A 12,473-nucleotide genomic window follows, 5' to 3' on the forward strand; every position below is an offset into this window, starting at 1 on the left:
GTCCTAATCACATCTTTAGTTCCAAATGAATCCTTGTTCTGTGACCTAAACCTGGATTGGAGCACACACTTATGATATAGATGTTATATGATGTATTCATCTGCGGGGAGTGCTTAAATATTTTATGTTGGACTGTAACTTTTATGCCTTTTTAAAAAAATATTTTGAATCGTTCCATACCTTTTGTTTCCATTTGTGATAAAGATTTTTCTCAAAAAAGATTATCTTTAAAAAGACCGAATGCAAACCTTCAGAAGAATATGACCCACAGTTGCTTTTTCTTTTTAAGAATGAACAGATACCTCCCAGTTGCAATTTAAGCAAAGCATTTGATATTGACTATATTAATATTGTCTTAATAGCCAGTTTTAATCAAGAACTCACACAAAGATTCTTGAAGGTCTGCTATAAAAGTTTCCTTGCCCTGAAACCCAGTCTATATGACTGACACCAGCCTGCCCATCCTGCACGGTGCCAGGCTGTAGCGAGCAGCCCCTGTGCGGCAGAACGGAGCTGTGGCTGTGGCTGAGGCTTGGGAAGGGCAGTGGCAATGAAAGCCTCCTGTTGGATTTCTCAGGTGTTAAATGTCCCACCTCTTTTTAACAGAGCCGTTCATGGAGCTGTCTTGATACAGATTTGCTGCCTTTGCTCCATAAATAATTTGACTGAGTTAGATTACAAGCAAGTGGCTTCTGGAAAGAAGCAGCTTTATGCAAGGCATTAGCACAGATGTATGCAGGTTTTCCTTTTACTTAGTATTCAGGAATAACTTTTAAAACCGTAAAAGAAAACACTTGAAATTGCACAGCTGAGACCTGAAAGGCATTGGTGATTTTATCTGTCCAAGAATGAACACACTCTGTGTACTAAGCAGAACTGTGCAGCAGTTTCTCTAAGCATTTAATTTAATGATCTAATTGCCTCCTGACTTGTTAAAATCTGCTTCTTGGAAGAACAGCTATTTCACACATTAATATCCACCAGAATGCCAATATGCCAATATTCCTGGGTAGGTCCATGATTGCAAAGCACATGATTTCTTGTTAAGATACAATTGTCAGAAAAATAAATAGGCATATTTCTGGGAATCTTGCTGTCTTGCTGCAGCTGTTGTTTGTCGGTTTGAGATCTTTTGCTCATGACTTCAGATTTCACATCAGGTTGCTTGCAGACCCTCATAACCATTAGTGAATTATTTTATTACTGAAAGTAATAAATAATAAATAAAGTAAAAATAAAGAAAGTAAAATAAAGAAAGTAATAAGTAATAAATAAATAAATAATAAAGTTAATTGAAAAATTAAAAAAAAGAAAAAAGAGATTTTATTTTAGAACAAAAGGTAAATGCTGTAGTTGTCACGCATGGTGCAATTCAGGAAAGCACGGTCACTTTTGTGAAAGTTTATTTTAAGAATGAATCTTCCTGGTACCTCAATTGTCCTCATCTAATTGAGGAGGATGAGGACAAGCAGAGACATGTTCCGTCCTACTCACACTCTCCAAACAACACCAAACCACAAAAGGATCCCAGCCAAACTGCCATTTGGGGTTAAGTTTGTTGTACACACAAAGCTTTCCCTGGTTTTCAGGTTTGGGAAGCTCTTATCTTCTGTTATACTTAAGCAAGAAGAAGCAATCTAACTTTGTTGCACCAGAACACGCATTTCGTTGAATTAGAGTTGTTGCTTTTTCTGCACAGATCACTGTCATAGGAGCCTGTGCTGGAAGAACAACTGAAATGGCTGACATGCTGCTTTAATGCAGAGTTGTATCATACATTTGTTTAGCTGCAAGGTGTCTGCCTCTTTGGTTGTTTTTTTTTTTGTTAGTTCATTTTTTTAGGGGATGAGAATTTAAAGTAATTTTATCAATGGAAGCTAGAAAAGAAAAGAAAATATTCCTGGAAAACTTAAGATAGGGATTGGGAAAGTTACGGGAATTTTTTGTTAAACTGTGAAAAACCTTATTTCTTCAATAGAAAGCAGTAATTTATTTTTTTTTTTAATTGTGTGGGACAAGTGGATGACTAGAGAAACTTACAGCACCAAGGACAAGGTGATAACTGAGGGGGTGTTGATAACACCCCAGTGGGATGGGGAAGTTTCCTGAGCACATCACTGCAAAGGCTCAAGAGACTGTATGTGAAGGGCAGTGCCAGTGGGAAGAGAGTGCTAGCTGCTGCCTGCCTGGGTACTGCCACCCAGCTGCAGAACTACAGCTGAACCCATCTGGGCACCAGGCAGGCGAAGGGGTTACTGGTGCCCCTGCACACTGCAAGCCAGGCTGTTGGTATCCTCACCCCACATGCAAGAGATGCCCTGAAATCCCAGGCCCGTTTGCCTGCCAGGGCTAGAGTCAATGGCTTCAAGTCGGTGCTGGGTTTTGGGCTCTCTTGGCCTCTCTGCTAATGCTCTTCCCTTTGCTCTTGAGTTACCGCAGATGTTATTTGAAGGCAGGTAGGAAGAGATACAGTAGGAAGAAGGAACCGATGACCTAACATCCTGCTTTTACGTTTTTTATGATAGTTCGGTTGGAAGGATGCTACAAAGACCAGAGAATCACAGAATCATAGGCGTCGGAAGGGACCTCTGGTGATCAGCTAGTTCACCATCCTGCTAGAGCAGAATCCCTACAGGAGGTGATCAAGTTCAACTCCTGACCAATTCACGGCTTGCTGAAATCTAATGCATGCTATTGAGGGCATTATCCAAATGCCTCAGAAATACACTACAGAACTTCAAATGGACCATCCAGACTTTCTGTTAGTGCTCCCATTCCCTGTTCATACAGTTGTGCAACACACTCAGCAGTGGTGGCTGGTACTGGGCAGGATGTGGGCCTGCTCCCTGGGAAAGGATGTGGACCTGATCCCTAGTCAGGATGCAGACCTACTCCCCATGGCAAGATACAGACCTGTTCTCCAGGGCAAGATACAGATCTACTCCCAGCCACTGGGGCTTCTGCACGTCTACACTTGGGTATGACAGCAATCTGCACTGGCTTTGCCTGTTGGTGAGAAGCAGCTTACTCTCCACGTTACTGCTATGAAGGACTTTGGTGTAGCTGTCCTGATAATTGTGTGGAAGTATCTGAGCTGCTTGATGGCTGTTTGGTGCCTTACAGAAGAGTGCTGTGAATGGGAGAAAAAAATACCACAGCCAAGATAAGTGATGGAAAGCCTGCTTCTGCTTCAACAAGCCATAAAAGAAAGAAGAAACTGGGGTAAGGGTTCTGTTTTAATGCTTTTTCTCTTGCTTTTCCTACTTAAAAAATACAGCTTTGTAGTATGTTTCGTCTTTTTATTTATTTTTTTTAACTTTTTTTTTTTCCTTTATGTTTCTTTTTGATACTAGCACTGTCTTTACAGACATACACCCATACTGTAATTACAAAAATTTCATTGCATTTTACAGTCATGGGAGTTCATGTGGTTTGGGGTACATGGTTTTAGGAATGTTTTCCTAAAATTATAATCAATTATATTTTGCTGTTTTTGAAAACTCACATTTCTTCTAGTGAGTTCTCTTTTTTTACAGTGTTACATATATGCATACGAAAGGACATTTATTTCCCTTCCCTTCCCTTCCCTTCCCTTCCCTTCCCTTCCCTTCCCTTCCCTTCCCTTCCCTTCCCTTCCCTTCCCTTCCCTTCCCTTCCCTTCCCTTCCCTTCCCTTCCCTTCCCTTCCCTTCCCTTCCCTTCCCTTCCCTTCCCTTTCCTTCTTTAGAAAATGTGTTTCAGTGAGTAGTAGCCAGAATAACCTGTCCTCTCTTTTTTTTTTTTCTTTTTCTTTCCTCTTTTTTTTTTTTTTTTTCTACATTATTTTTTATTATTTCTTTCGAAGTCGAGAGCTTCACCCTGGGACAGGACAGCAATTTTAGTGGAGCCACTGCAAGGGGGTCAAATTATATATCTTCAATTTTCTAGAGCAAGTCCCTTCCCTAGGAAATAATTTCAGACATGAACTGTTGGGAATATATTGCAAGACACTCATGATTATTTTCTTGCTTTTGATGTAAATTAATGAATGCATGTATGTGTCCCATTACAAGCATTCTGGTAAATTCTTTTTCCAGTGGAAAGGTTTATTACTACTACTATTATTATTATTAGCATTATTATCTACAATCCCTTCTCAGAATAATGCTAATCTTATGAAAGAATATTTGGTGTCTTTAACACATAACAAAAAGCTAACTTCTAACTTCTTACCAGCTTCCCCGAAGGTGAACATAAATTCAAACATCATTACTTAAACCTGCTGAAATCCATGCACTTTAAAAAATTCTTACAAAATGCTTTCTTTTCTACCAAGCAGTTTCAGTTGTTGCATGATAGCAAATGATCTTGAAGAAGAAGTCTGTTCAGCACATTGATATAAAAAATCAGTTGATAAAAATACAGTTTTAAAAAGAGAGATTACTTATTGTAATTGTGGACTTTGAGGGCCTAACCCTACAGACAAGTGCCTGTTTAGCTCCCATTTCAGCACGCCTAACTTACGTGCTTACTCCTAAGCAAAAGTTTTCTTTGGAGGTTTGAAACTTAAATGAAAATGAAACATCTGCTTTTTGAAGCTTAGGGTATTTCTGACTTTTTTGTATATGTTTGCAATTACCCTAAAATACTTGCAAACACGTATCTTTTTTCAAGATCCTGTTTACAAATGTGCCTTTCTTCATCATTTGAAGTGAACGGTAAGTAGATATGTGCATAGAATGGGAGAGGAGTGTAAAGGAGGACACAAAATTACAGTCAAAATATGGTGTGCTAATGGAATATATCCAACAAACACCACTTGGGAAGTCAAAGCCAGTGAGTCATGCTGAGACTTGAATATCTTTTTTATGAGAGAATGTGTATCTAAATATCATCTGAAGATGTACCAAATGTATTTCGTAGTAAGAACAGTGTACAGATACTTCAGGGTTTGCTTCATTTGTAGCATTTTAAAGGGCTCACTCTGAAACAGCAAATTGGTAAGTGGGTGCTTGTTCCCTGGTGTTTGAGACCTTCAGAGTCTGATTTATCTTCTTTTCTTCAGCAAAGGCGGCAACACCACAGGTTCAAAGATATCAGTTGACCTGAAATGAAAGTACATAAAGAGCTTTACATTCTAACCTACAAAAATGGACCAAATTCTGATCTAAACTCTAAAACTAAAAGGAAGAAAATATTGATCAATAGTATCTTTTTAATTCTTTTATATGACATTCAGAAATTTTTCTCAAAATATTCAACAGTTACATTTATTGAAATGATGGTGAATGACCAAAGCTAAACATAATCTCCCACACTCTCTCTCTTTTCCTCACATCACAATTACTCCGCTTTTAATAAGACATTGTGATTTTGAAAACATTCTAGAATGCGCCACTTTTCTTTGAACATTTGCGTCACTTTGAAGGTGGAGTCCTATGAAACAGGTCTCCTGAATCAGCAGTTTTTAGACTCATCTTTTCTGGAAATATTGAAGAAGTATGTATACTCTGCACTTCTTATCTCTAATCTTTGGTTTATTTCTTTGATTCTTGGGCTGTACAGTTTTGGGAGGAAAAGTATCTTGCTATTAATTCACATCCATTTCTCAGAAGAAAAAAAAAAGTTCCATTTTGCTGCTGGTTTTGTTTGATGCATTTTTATATGGGTCATGAGAAGTTGTGGCATTTTCAATGTGTGTCACACCCAGTGTTGTCTCTTATCTTGTCTGAAGCAGATGATGCAATTTGGTGCCTTTTCCTGTGTATGGCTAAGATTAGGGCATGACAGTGGGCAAGCCAGCAAAAATGTGTCTAGGTAAGACCACGTGACTGTGACACTGAAAAGGGATAAGTGAGTGTTGCAGTGAGGTGAATGTGGGCCTCTGGGAGTTTTTTTCCCTTGCTAGCAACCTGTGCTCCTAAATCAAGAGTGGCTTTAGAAGGCTGTAGTGCTAATGCATCTTATTCCATGGAGGCAGAGTCCTGTAGATATCATGACATCATATGCAACATCTTCAGTTGCTTCTGAGGAGCACCCTAAAAGCGATCCCAGTTTCCCAGTGTTTTCATATTTCTGATAAGAGCCATTAAGGCATTGCTTTTACTTCTAGAGCTCCCATACTTGAGGTACTCCTGGACAAAACACCAGTCTCAAATCTATATTGCAACCTTCTTGTAATTATTCTGCTGCAACTCAGGATTCCTTGTCCCCTGGTCTACTTAAAAGGGTCTTGTCTGAATGTAAACATTACATAGTGTTGCTCATAACATAGCATGCGAACCTGGGCAAAAACTTTTCCCCAGTTCTTTATGGGTATTTGTTGGCAAATTAAAACCTCAAGCATCTGCTTTCATGGATTTGGAGTGGAGCAGAAGCTTGAACTTCAGTCTCTTCCATTTCCCTGGCATGTAAACCTCTCCTCCTCTCTAGGAAGAGCCTGTAGGCTATAATCAGATCTCACCATTATTATTAGTTTGGCAATCAGAAGATATGGGACCTTCCTGGGTTTGTGTTTTCAAGAAAAGAGGCTGTGGGGAAGTGAGTCAGAAGACATGATACAAAGAAAGTACCATGTGTTCTACCTCTGGCAAAAGAGAACTCTTTACTGATTCAAGCTGAATAAACCAGCTGCCTTGTCTCTTAGCACTTGGAAATGGTAAACAGAGAATGTACCCATAAAAGTAGCGCTCAGCATCTCAGTGTGGTATGAAAAACTCCACTGATCCACAGCAGTCTACAACTTGAAACACCTTGTATGCAGTACGCCTCTCCCACTGCTTCCTCACAGCTGAGTAAAACAGCAGAAACAAGCCCTGTGCTACATGACCAAGTTAGAAAATAGTTTAAAAGCCAAGTGCGTTGCACAGAGCAGCATTTTAGCTGATAGAACAGTACCTGTATGACTGCACAGCTAACACTGTGTATGAAGTTTGGTCTGAAATATCAGGAGTGTTTTTTTCTCTTGAAAGTGAACTACATAAAGAACAACATGAAGATATAATGGTGTATGGGTGCTGCTGTCATCATGACCAGCTGGACTCTGTCTCTCAAGGACTAATCTCTCTTGGATTAGGTTCTTCGTGGACTTTGGCATGTGAGTGTACTAGCAGTCTACTACATAGAAAGTGCTTTTCAGCTGACAGATTTTCAGCTTCACATCATTTGTTGAAAGATTATTAGTCTCTTCCTTTCTGTCTTTTGTATTTATGCTGGTTGGAGTACACATTGCTCATGTAACAAGCTTCCTATAATCATCTAAAAGCCACCTGAGAAAGGTCCTGAAATGATTTGAAAGCAGATGCTGGAATCAAGCTTACATTGCTGGAAACCTGCCTCTCTAACTCTGTCATAAGTTGTCTTACTAGCCATTGATCTGCAAAGAATTCATCCATTGCCAATGAACTCTACATCCTCCAGTGAACTTTCAAGCTCATCTAAAACCAAGATGGAAGTCTAATACTCAGGCAGTCCAGAAATTGAGGGGAAACAATCTTCTTCTGATCACTGCCCAGGAGATATTTCCAACACAAGCTTCAGAAAGTGATCAAAGTGTTTTCCTTGGGACATCAAATAAAGAAGTGAATGAGATGCCTTCAGTGGGATACCTATCTCCCAGATTCTCCAGGTGCTGAGGAAATCTGTTCTGCCTTTTCTAGAGCCACTTCAAAAAGCTTCAAGCTTTCAAGGTTGGAGTTGCTAGAGCAAGGCTTGGATGAATGCCTTACAAAAAACCATGGAATATGCAAAGACAGAAGAGGACTGGAGCAATTGGAAAACAAACCTATTAGTTAATCAGGGATTCCTTCCATCCCTCCTCAGCCCTGCACCCAGGGCGTGCACTAGGGATGCATGTCCTGATATGCCAGCCTGAGAGTGCTGAGAATAAAGCAGTCTCACAGGTGGCTGGTGTTCACAGGAAACTGGGGTGTGACAGCCTTCCCATCCCAGTTTTCAGGATCTCTGGGCACAGAGCTACAACACTGAAAATAATAAATAGGTCTGATTTATATTTCCAGGAAACCAACCAACCAAAAAAACCCAAACCAACAAACAACCAAAAAAAACCAAAAAACAAAACAAAAAAAAAAACACAAAACAAAACAAAAACAAAAAAAAAAACCAAACCCCAAAGCCAAAAAAACCAACAAATAGCAAAAAAAGTGAAGCAGGTCTTACTATCCCTGTACAGCATCAATTAAGAAGAGGCTGGAGATCATCTTTGAATGGACTTTTCCTTTGCTCTATCCAGCTCTCCATAAGTAGCCTCGTGATTAAAATACTTTTGCAGAGGAAGAATGAGACACAGATGAGAGCCAGGCTGGAGATGGGCTGCTGGCTGGGTGGGAGAGAGGTGGGGTCAGTTCATGACGTGGGCTGGTCAGCCCCAGGTGTAACAGCTGGGACTGTGTCTGAAAGATCAGATGGAGTCACTGCTTAGCACTTAGTCCTCCTGTTGTTCAATGGGATTGCTGCATTTGGAAAAAAAAAAAAACAAACACATAAAGCAGCTGTTTAAGAATAAAATGATATAAATGTGAAGTGTTGGCTTGGCATCATGGATGTCATCCCCAGCCAGTTCCTGCACAGATTTTTGCTTGGTAAATTGGTAAATCCATATTTGTCTGCTAATCAGAGGAGGAGGAAAGGAGCAGTAAGATGGCAGTAACTGTTGTCTCTCAACCAGATAGTTCTGTGTGTATAGCTCTGGAGAAGCTTTGGTCATGCTATGTGAGGTGAGTGCCATCTGTTGCTGGCAGTACTTATATAACAGGTAAACAAAATGGTAAGTCAAGTTTGAGATGTACCTGAAGAAGAGGCAGGCTGAGAAGGGTTTGCTGGCATGTGTAGCATTAGAAGGTGCTTCTTTTGCACTCTTTTAAGGATCACACAGTGTTTTCTGGAAGGCTATAGCTAGGCAGTCTGAAAAGGTAAAGGTGCAGCCAGTAATGGAAGATACTTTGGCTCAAAGAAAATCAAATTAATAGAATCCCTTGATCACTAAGGGAAAACTGGCTACTGGTTCTTCCAGTAGCATTTGTGCTAAATTGCCAATTTCTTAAAATTTGGAAAGACTCCTGGAAATAAGAACTTGGAATCAAGGCAACTTTTATTATTCAAGGAAATCTCTGTGATAAGCACTGGAGAGTTAGAGGAGATTGTGCATATTACACATACTAGAATACCGAATAAAGCATGTTTCATTAAGACTGATGGCTCTAGGTTCTATCATCAGTATATCTTGCAAAGCATTCTCTAGTAATAAAAAAAAGTCTTAAAAAAAATAAAGAGGCTTTGATTCCTGTTCAAGGTTATTTGGAGGGCAGGAAGTGGGCTAGAGCATGTTAGACTGGGCAACAGTAATGCTTAGTTTCAATGCTATGCAAAACTGGTGATCCAAGTGTTTCTTCTGTTTCATTCTTTGTCAGTTAACTGTTAAACTGATGAAAGGCATGTCTGTTCTTAGAATGACAATATTATTGAAAAGTTTAGGAAAAGTAAAATAAAAACAAGCTGGTTGACTTCTGAAAGGAAAACAAGTGTTGAAGACATATATTTGTTAAGACATATACAGCTTGTTCACTCTATCTACCCACGAGTGGGAGAAAAACTGGCATTTTCCACACCAAGTGTTTCTAGTGTTTCAGTTAAAGCTTAATGTGATCTGTCAGCTGTAGAATATGTTAGTGCTGACTTTTGTAGATATTTATCTATTTTTTACACTTCCTGCCTATGCGTGGAATGTCAAAGGGTGTCCTTCCCTCACTGTTTGAAACTGCTTGCTCTAGGATGGGAAAGAAAGACCTCTGCTCTTAATCAGCATCAAAAGCACATGGTCACAGATCATGGACAGGTAATTGATTACTCTGCAGAGATAGAACCTAAGGAAAGGTGTTGCATTTGATGAAAATACTTGCATACTCTGTCTCATGTAATAGGTATTTTGTCCATGCAATCTGATCCTTTCCTCCTTTTCAATAGTTGATGAGGATTTTGTTTTTCTACGCAATCTGGAATACAGCCAAATTTTTGTCCTTGTAGGAACATGAGTAGAGATTTATTTTTGAGATACGTACTTCTGAATAATGTATGCAAAAAGGGTAGGATCATTAGGAGGGCCGATGTTGAAAGGTTGTTAATTTGTTTTGCAGACTGATGAACTGCTAAGTGTGATGCTAATAGAATCAAACGGCGTGCACCACAGCAGTTAAACAGTTAAATGCTGCAGCTTTGCCATGGTCACTCAGTACTGTCACTACAATTCACGTGCTGACTACCCATACAGTAGTGGGTATGTATGTAGTTATACTAAGAGTCCCTCTCTGACACGAAAGAAAGAACATTGCAGATACAATTGTTTTTTGCTATGACATCATTTCCCTCTTATGCTAAAGTAATGCTTACAATTTTGTGAAGTAATACTCCACTGTTTCACAAAGTAAAATGTAATTATGGGATATGACGTACTAGAAACCAGAAGGATTATTTGTGATACTTGTACATCGTTTCTGGTGGATGTTCCAGTGAAATAGATCAGTAAGACAAATTTCCAGACTCTGAATACTAGGTACTGATTAATACTGGGAGTCGTAGAGCATCCTTATTTTTGAATTGAATAATTGTACATCGCAACACCCCATCTTATTCCAGATGCTTTGATAGAACAAAAACTGAACTGAGAAGAAAAAAGATTTTCTCAATATTAAGCTTTTTGCTTTTGACCACCAACTCCATTGCAGAATTCAGTTTTGATCATAACTAAAATCATGCGTGGGCTGACTTAAATATGTCTTTCAATTTAATGAAAATTCTGAGTAGGTCTTTAACCAAGAAAGCTACCTAAATTGAGCAATTTGCACAAATGAGACTGTATTCTCATTCCCATCTCTAAAACTCTGAATGCCTGCCAGACCTTATCTTCAATCTCCTAATTTAGGTAGGAGGAGGCCACTCAGTGTTTGAGAGAGCGATGTTACATAATGCTTGCTTAGTGTAACAGATTTTGATCAATACATACCAGCTGAAACTTGGCAGCATGGGGAGGCAGTGTTGATAAATTCTGTGTGGACATGTTTACCTTTTTGTTAGCTACAAAACATGTTCAGGGGATTACATCAAATGTAATGTGCTCTGATAAAAGCAACTGTATTTGAAAATTTAAATGGCTGACGTTTGCACTTCAAATTTGCACACTATAGCAGGTAATTGGCAGAAGCCATCTTTAATGGATGCCCAGTTTAATATGGTCATTATAAAGCATGCACTGTACTTTCACAATTTTTATTAATTATCTCTATAGATGATGTTCATTTGAGATTAAAACACTGTGGCTTCCTTTTTCGTGGAGCTTCTTAACTTGTATTCTGAAATATTGTGTGCTTCCTAAATGGACTAGATGACTTTTCGTAGTACTTTGACATCTAGTAAGTCCTTCCAAATGGACGAGACTTCCCTAATATGCCAAGCATTATTCAGACATTTGTAAAATGGCTTGCTTTCTTGTAGCACTAGGTCATGCAGTATTATAGTAGTTATTGGAGGAAGCTCTGGGAAGCATCTTCAAGAACTAGACCACAGGCAAAACGTATTGTCTGAATACCACAAAGCTGAACTTCAGTATCTTAACAAAAAAAAAAAAAAAAATTTCACTTTCTGATTTGAGAGTATTCTGTTATGCCTTTCATATAATGAATATTTTTAAGTTATTCTACAGTTTTAAATCAGTTACCAATATGCAACCAATACTGCTAGATTACTCAAAATATTTTTTTGTAGTCTTAGACTCTAAAATATCTACAGTATTTACCTCACCCTTTAAGCTTCTTCCTTATTAGTAACAGGATTATATTACAAATCAAACACATCCCATTATCCTCTTCTCTGCCACAAATAGGTATTAGTTCTTGTGATCAGGAGAAAAAAATTCAAAGGATCAATAGAATTACTAACATCAGTTAGAAAGGAAATTTCCAAACCTTAGAAATGTTATCAACTTAATCCAATTTTGGAAATGTTTCATAGTTGACAATATTTTCCTATAGAGAGCTTATTTAGATCCAGTTAGTACATGGCTTGTAAGAAAATATGTTGTCCAGAGAGTCTTTCCACACATGATATGCAGTCAATGCAACCTCCCTTTCCTATTCTAGCACTGTGTCCTGCAATTGTCACACTGGTGTTTCACCTTCATACCCAAACATGCTGGGTTATTTGACTGATGGAAGCAAATTTTGTGGAAATAAGCAGCTGGGTGGAAGAGATACAATTCCGTGACTGAAGAAGTGACTTTCATATGAAATTATACTTTGTTCCAGGTAATCAATGTGAAAGAGAGTTATGAAACCAGGCAGTTTGCAGCCGACCCGATGCAAAAAGAAAACCACATATAATTCAATCCTGGTTCATCTACTTCTGTTTTCTCCATGTGACATTATACAACTGCTGTATGCAGAAGCAAAGCTTAGCTGTGTTTGTGAAGTATCCTTGAAGAATCGC

General features: G+C 38.8%; 1 long non-coding RNA gene across 2 annotated transcripts in view; it reads left to right on the forward strand.

Moving 5' to 3' along the window:
• LOC128091099 (uncharacterized) overlaps positions 1-12,473 on the forward strand; it is a 40,972-nt gene that overhangs the window by 2,645 nt on the left and 25,854 nt on the right. For both annotated transcript variants that reach the window (XR_008211237.1, XR_008211238.1), the window contains exon 2: positions 2,526-3,222. This is a non-coding gene — a long non-coding RNA (uncharacterized LOC128091099). The remainder of the gene's footprint in view (positions 1-2,525; positions 3,223-12,473) is intronic.

The sequence above is a fragment of the Tympanuchus pallidicinctus genome, unplaced genomic scaffold (assembly GCF_026119805.1).
Source record: "Tympanuchus pallidicinctus isolate F22 unplaced genomic scaffold, pur_lepc_1.0 scaffold5, whole genome shotgun sequence".
NCBI classification, from domain to species: Eukaryota; Metazoa; Chordata; class Aves; order Galliformes; family Phasianidae; genus Tympanuchus; species Tympanuchus pallidicinctus.